The sequence below is a fragment of the Cynocephalus volans genome, chromosome 4 (assembly GCF_027409185.1).
Source record: "Cynocephalus volans isolate mCynVol1 chromosome 4, mCynVol1.pri, whole genome shotgun sequence".
NCBI classification, from domain to species: Eukaryota; Metazoa; Chordata; class Mammalia; order Dermoptera; family Cynocephalidae; genus Cynocephalus; species Cynocephalus volans.
In genome coordinates this window covers 1,454,577-1,462,000 of record NC_084463.1, presented here as the reverse complement: position 1 = coordinate 1,462,000, position 7,424 = coordinate 1,454,577, and positions in this window count along the sequence as shown.

Below are 7,424 nucleotides of genomic sequence, written 5' to 3'. Positions count from 1 at the left end.
GGTTGACAACATTAATATTTTATCTTCTGCATTCTTACTCTTTCTCTTTATGCAGATTAACAATCTTTTTATTATTTTATTGAAATTTCCATGAATATTCAAGGAAATGGGATACAACAGTTTTTCTTTCACTCTTTTATCCCCCACCACCCCCAGCTTCCAAATCATGGCTGTCAACATTAACATTCTATCTCCTGCATTATTACTCTTTTTCTCTATGCAGATTGACAATCTTTTATTATTTTATTGAAATTTCCATGAATGTACAAGGAAATGGGATACAACTGTTTTTCTTTCTTCTTTTATCGCCCTCGCCACCCCGCTTCCAAATCATGCTTTACAACATTAATATTCTATCTTCTGCTTTCTTACCCTTTTTCTTTATGGAGATTAACAATCTTTTTATTATTTTATTGAAATTTCCATGAATGTACAAGGAAATGGGATACAACAGTTTTCTTTCTTCTTTTATCGCCCTCGCCACCCAGCTTCCAAATCATGCTTTACAACATTAATATTCTATCTTCTGCATTCTCACTCTTTTTCTTTATGCAGATTAACAATCTTTTTATTATTTTATTGAAATTTCCATGAATGTTCAATGTAATGGGATACAACAATTTTTCTTTCTTCTCTTATCACACACGCCCCCCAGGTTCCAAATCATGTTTGACAACATTAATATTCTATCTTCTGCATTCTTACTCTTTTTCTTTATGCAGATTATCAGTATTTATTATTTTATTAATATTTCCATGAATGTTCAATGAAATGTGATACAAGAGCTTTTCTTCCTTTCTTTTATCCCCCACCCCCCCCAGCCTCCAAATCATGGTTGACAACATTAATATTCTATCTTCTGCATTCTTACCCTTTTTCTTTATGCAGATTAACAATCTTTTTATTATTTTATTTAAATTTCCATGAATGTTCAAGGAAATGGGATACAACACTTTTTCTTTCTTTCTTTCATCCCGAACCCCCCCCAGCTTCAAAATCATGGTTGAAAACATTAATATTCTATCTACTGCATTCTTACTCTTTTTCTTTATGCAGATTAACAATTTTTATTATGTTATTGAAATTTCCATGAATGTTCAAGGAAATGGGATACAACAGTTTCTCTTTCTTCTTTTATCACCCAAGCCCCCAGCTACCAAATCATGGTTGACAACATTAATATTCTATCTTCTGCATTCTTACACTTTTTCTTTATGCAGATAAACAATCTTTCTTTTATTTTATTGAAATTTCCATGAATGTTCAAGGAAATGGGATACAACAGTTTCTCTTTCTTCTTTTATCACCCACGCCCCCAGCTTCCAAATCATGGTTGAAAACATTAATATTCTATCTTTTGCATTCTTACTCTTTTTCTTTATGCAGATTAACAATTTTTATTATGTTATTGAAATTTCCATGAATGTTCAAGGAAATGGGATACAACAGTTTCTCTTTCTTCTTTTATCCCCCAAGCCCCCAGCTACCAAATCATGGTTGACAACATTAATATTCTATCTTCTGTATCTTACACTTTATCTTTATGCAGATAAACAATCTTTTTTTTATTTTATTGAAATTTCCATGAATGTTCAAGGAAATGGGATACAACAGTTTCTCTTTCTTCTTTTATCACCCACGCCCCCAGCTTCCAAATCATGGTTGAAAACATTAATATTCTATCTTCTGCATTCTTACTCTTTTTCTTTATGCAGATTATCAGTATTTATTATTTTATTAATATTTCCATGAATGTTCAATGAAATGTGATACAAGAGCTTTTCTTGCTTTCTTTTATCCCCCACCCCCCCCAGCCTCCAAATCATGGTTGACAACATTAATATTCTATCTTCTGCATTCTTACCCTTTTTCTTTATGCAGATTAACAATCTTTTTATTATTTTATTTAAATTTCCATGAATGTTCAAGGAAATGGGATACAACACGTTTTCTTTCTTTCTTTCATCCCGAACACCCCCAGCTTCAAAATCATAGTTGAAAACATTAATATTCTATCTTCTGCATTCTTACTCTTTTTCTTTATGCAGATTAACAATTTTTATTATGTTATTGAAATTTCCATGAATGTTCAAGGAAATGGGATACAACAGTTTCTCTTTCTTCTTTTATCACCCAAGCCCCCAGCTACCAAATCATGGTTGACAACATTAATATTCTATCTTCTGCATTCTTACACTTTTTCTTTATGCAGATAAACAATCTTTCTTTTATTTTATTGAAATTTCCATGAATGTTCAAGGAAATGGGATACAACAGTTTCTCTTTCTTCTTTTATCACCCACGCCCCCAGCTTCCAAATCATGGTTGAAAACATTAATATTCTATCTTTTGCATTCTTACTCTTTTTCTTTATGCAGAGTAACAATTTTTATTATGTTATTGAAATTTCCATGAATGTTCAAGGAAATGGGATACAACAGTTTCTCTTTCTTCTTTTATCACCCAAGCCCCCAGCTACCAAATCATGGTTGACAACATTAATATTCTATCTTCTGTATTCTTACACTTTATCTTTATGCAGATAAACAATCTTTTTTTTATTTTATTGAAATTTCCATGAATGTTCAAGGAAATGGGATACAACAGTTTCTCTTTCTTCTTTTAGCACCCACGCCCCCAGCTTCCAAATCATGGTTGAAAACATTAATATTCTATCTTCTGCATTCTTACTCTTTTTCTTTATGCAGATTAACAGTATTTATTATTTTATTAATATTTCCATGAATGTTCAATGAAATGTGATACAAGAGCTTTTCTTTCTTTCTTTTATCCCCCACCCCCCCCAGCCTCCAAATCATGGTTGACAAGATTAATATTCTATATTCTGCATTCTTAATCCTTTTCTTTATGCAGATTAACAATCTTTTTATTATTTTATTGAAATTTCCATGAATGTCCAGGGAAATGAGATAGAACAGTTTTTCGTTCTTCTTTTATCGCCCACGCCCCCCAGATTCCAAATCATGGTTGACAACATTAATATTCAATCTTCTGCATTCTTACTCTTTTTCTTCATGCAGATTAACAATCTTTTTATTACTTTATTGAAATTTCCATGAATGTTCAAGGAAATGGGATACAACAGTTTTTCTTTCTTTCTTTTATCTCCCACCACCCCCCACCTTCCAAATCGTTGTTGACAACATTAATATTCAATCTTCTGCATTCTTACACTTTTACTTTGTGCAGATTAACAATCTTTTTATTATTTTATTGAAATTTCCATGAATGTTCAAGGAAATTGGATACAACAGTTTTTCTTTCGTTCTTTTATCCCCCACTCCCCCCCAGCTTCGAAATCATTGTTGACAACATTAATATTCTATCTTCTGCATTCTTACACTTTTTCTTTATGCAGATTAACAATCTTTTTATTATGTTATTGAAATTTCCATGAATGTTCAAGGAAATGGGATACAACAGTTTTTCTTTCTTTCTTTTATACCCCACCCCCGCCAGCTTCCAAATCATGGATGTCAACATTAACATTCTATCTCCTGCATTATTACTCTTTTTCTCTATGCAGATTGACAATCTTTTATTATTTGATTGAAATTTCCATGAATGTTCAGGGAAATGGGATACAACAGTTTTTCTTTCTTTCTTTTATCCCCCACCACCCCCGAGCTTCCAAATCATGGTTGACAACATTAATATTCTATCTTCTGCATTCTTACTCTTTTTCTTTATGAAGATTAACAATCTTTTTATTATTTTATTGAAATTTCCATGAATGTACAAGGAAATGGGATACAACAGTTTTTCTTTCTTCTTTTATCGCCCACGCCCCCCAGCTTTCTAATCATGGTTGACAACATTAATATTATAACTTCTGCATTCTTACTCTTTTTCTTTATGGAGATTAACAATCTTTATATTATTTTATTGAAATTTCCATGAATGCTCAAGGAAATGGGATACGACACTTTGTCTTTCTTTCTTTTATCCCCCACCCCCGCCCAGCTTCCAAATCATGGTGGACAACACTAATATTGTATCTTCTGCATTCTTACTCTTTTTCTTCATGCAGATTAACAATCTTTTTATTATTTTATTGAAATTTCCATGAATGTTCAAGGAAATGGGATACAATAGTTTTTCTTTCTTTCTTTTATCCTCTAGCGCCCCCAGCTTACAAATCATGGTTCACAACATTAATATTCTATCTTCTGCATTCTTACTCTTTTTCTTTATGCAGATTAACAATCTTTTTATTATTTTATTGAAATTGCCATGAATGTTCAAGGAAATGGGATACAACAGTTTTTCTTTCTTTCTTTTTCCCCCCACACCTCCAGCTTCCAAATCATCGTTGACAACATTAATATTCTATCTTCTGCATGCTTACACTTTTTCTTTATACAGATTAACAATCTTTTTATTATTTTATTGAACTTTCCATGAATGTTCAAGGAAATGGGCTACAACACTTTTTCTTTCTTTCTATCATCCCCCTACCCCCCCAGCTTCCAAATCATGGTTGACAACATTAATATTCTATCTCCTGCATTCTTACTATTTTTGTTTATGCAGATTAACAATCTTTTTATTATTTTATTGAAATTTCCATGAATGTTCAAGGAAATGTGATACAAGAGTTTTTCTCTCTTTCTTTTATCCCCCACCCCCCCAGCTTCCAAATCATGGTTGACAACATTAATATTCTATCTTCTGCATTCTTACTCTTTTTCTTTATGCAGATTAACAATCTTCTTATTCTTCTATTGAAATTTCCAGGAATGTTCAAGGAAATGGGACACAACTGTTTTTCTTTCTTTCTTTTATCCCCCACACCCGCCAGCTTCCAAATCATGGTTGACAACATTGATATTCTATCTTCTGCATTCTTACTCTTTTTCTTTATGCAGATTAACAATCTTTTTATTATTTTATTGAAATTTGTATGAATGTTCAAGGAAATGTGATACAGTTTTTCTTACTTTCTTTTATCACCCACCCCCCCAGCTTCCAAATCGAGGATGATAACATTAATAAACTATCTTCTGCATTCTTACTCTTTTTCTTTATGAAGATTAACAATCTTTTTATTATTTTATTGAAATTGCCATGAATGTTAAAGGAAATGGGATACAACAGTTTCTCTTTCTTTCTTTTACCGCCCACCCCCCCAGCTTCCAAATCATCGTTGACAACATTAATATTCTATCTTCTGCATTCTTAATCTTTTTCTTTATGCAGATTAACAATCTTTTTATTATTTTATTGAAATTTCCATGAATGTTCAAGGAAATGAGATACAACAGTTTTTCTTTCTTTCTTTTATCCACCACCTCCGCCAGCTTCCAAATCATGGGTGACAACATTAATATTCTATCTTCTGCATTCTTACTCTTTTTCTTTATGCAGATTAACAATCTTTTTATTATTTTATTGAAATTTCCATGAATGTTCAAGGAAATGAGATACAACAGTTTTTCTTTCTTTCTTTTATCCACCACCCCCGCCAGCTTCCAAATCATATTTGACAACATTAATATTCTATATTCTGCATTCTCACTCTTTTTCTTTATGCAGATTTACAATCTTTTTATTATTTTATTGAACTTCCCATGAATGTTCAAGGAAATGGGATACAACAGTTTTTATTTCTTTCTTTTATCCCCCAACACCTCCCAGCTTCCAAATCATGGTTGACAACATTAATATTCTATCTCTTGCATTCTTAATCTTTCTTTATGCAGATTAACAATCTTTTTATTATTTTATTGAAATTTCCATGAATGTTCAAGGAAATGGGCTACAACACTTTTTCTTTCTTTCTATCATCCCCCAACACCCCCAGCTTCCAAATCATGGTTGACAACATTTATATTCTATCTCCTGATTTCTTACCATTTTTCTTTATGCAGATTACCAATCTTTTTATGATTTTATTGAAATTTCCATGAATGTTCAAGGAACTGGGATACAACAGTTTTTCTTTCTTTCTTTTTTCCCCCACAACCCACAGCTACCAAATCATGCTTGACAACATTAATATTCTATCTTCTGCATTCTTACTGTTTTTCTTTATGCAGATTAACAATCTTTTATTATTTTATTGAAATTTCCATGAATGTTCAAGGAAATGGGATACAACAGTTTTTCTTTCTTTCTTTTATCCCCCACCACCCCCCAACTTCCACATCATTGTTGACAACATTAATATTCAATCTTCTGCATTCTTACACTTTTTCTTTATGCTGATTAACAATCTTTTTATTTTTTTATTGAAATTTCCATGAATGTTCAAGGAAATGGGATACAACAGTTTTTCTTTCTTTCTTTTATACCCCACCCCCGCCAGCTTCCAAATCATGGTTGACAACATTAATATTTTATCTTCTGCATTCTTACTCTTTCTCTTTATGCAGATTAACAATCTTTTTATTATTTTATTGAAATTTCCATGAATATTCAAGGAAATGGGATACAACAGTTTTTCTTTCACTCTTTTATCCCCCACCACCCCCAGCTTCCAAATCATGGCTGTCAACATTAACATTCTATCTCCTGCATTATTACTCTTTTTCTCTATGCAGATTGACAATCTTTTATTATTTTATTGAAATTTCCATGAATGTACAAGGAAATGGGATACAACTGTTTTTCTTTCTTCTTTTATCGCCCTCGCCACCCCGCTTCCAAATCATGCTTTACAACATTAATATTCTATCTTCTGCTTTCTTACCCTTTTTCTTTATGGAGATTAACAATCTTTTTATTATTTTATTGAAATTTCCATGAATGTACAAGGAAATGGGATACAACAGTTTTCTTTCTTCTTTTATCGCCCTCGCCACCCAGCTTCCAAATCATGCTTTACAACATTAATATTCTATCTTCTGCATTCTCACTCTTTTTCTTTATGCAGATTAACAATCTTTTTATTATTTTATTGAAATTTCCATGAATGTTCAATGTAATGGGATACAACAATTTTTCTTTCTTCTCTTATCACACACGCCCCCCAGGTTCCAAATCATGTTTGACAACATTAATATTCTATCTTCTGCATTCTTACTCTTTTTCTTTATGCAGATTATCAGTATTTATTATTTTATTAATATTTCCATGAATGTTCAATGAAATGTGATACAAGAGCTTTTCTTCCTTTCTTTTATCCCCCACCCCCCCCAGCCTCCAAATCATGGTTGACAACATTAATATTCTATCTTCTGCATTCTTACCCTTTTTCTTTATGCAGATTAACAATCTTTTTATTATTTTATTTAAATTTCCATGAATGTTCAAGGAAATGGGATACAACACTTTTTCTTTCTTTCTTTCATCCCGAACCCCCCCCAGCTTCAAAATCATGGTTGAAAACATTAATATTCTATCTACTGCATTCTTACTCTTTTTCTTTATGCAGATTAACAATTTTTATTATGTTATTGAAA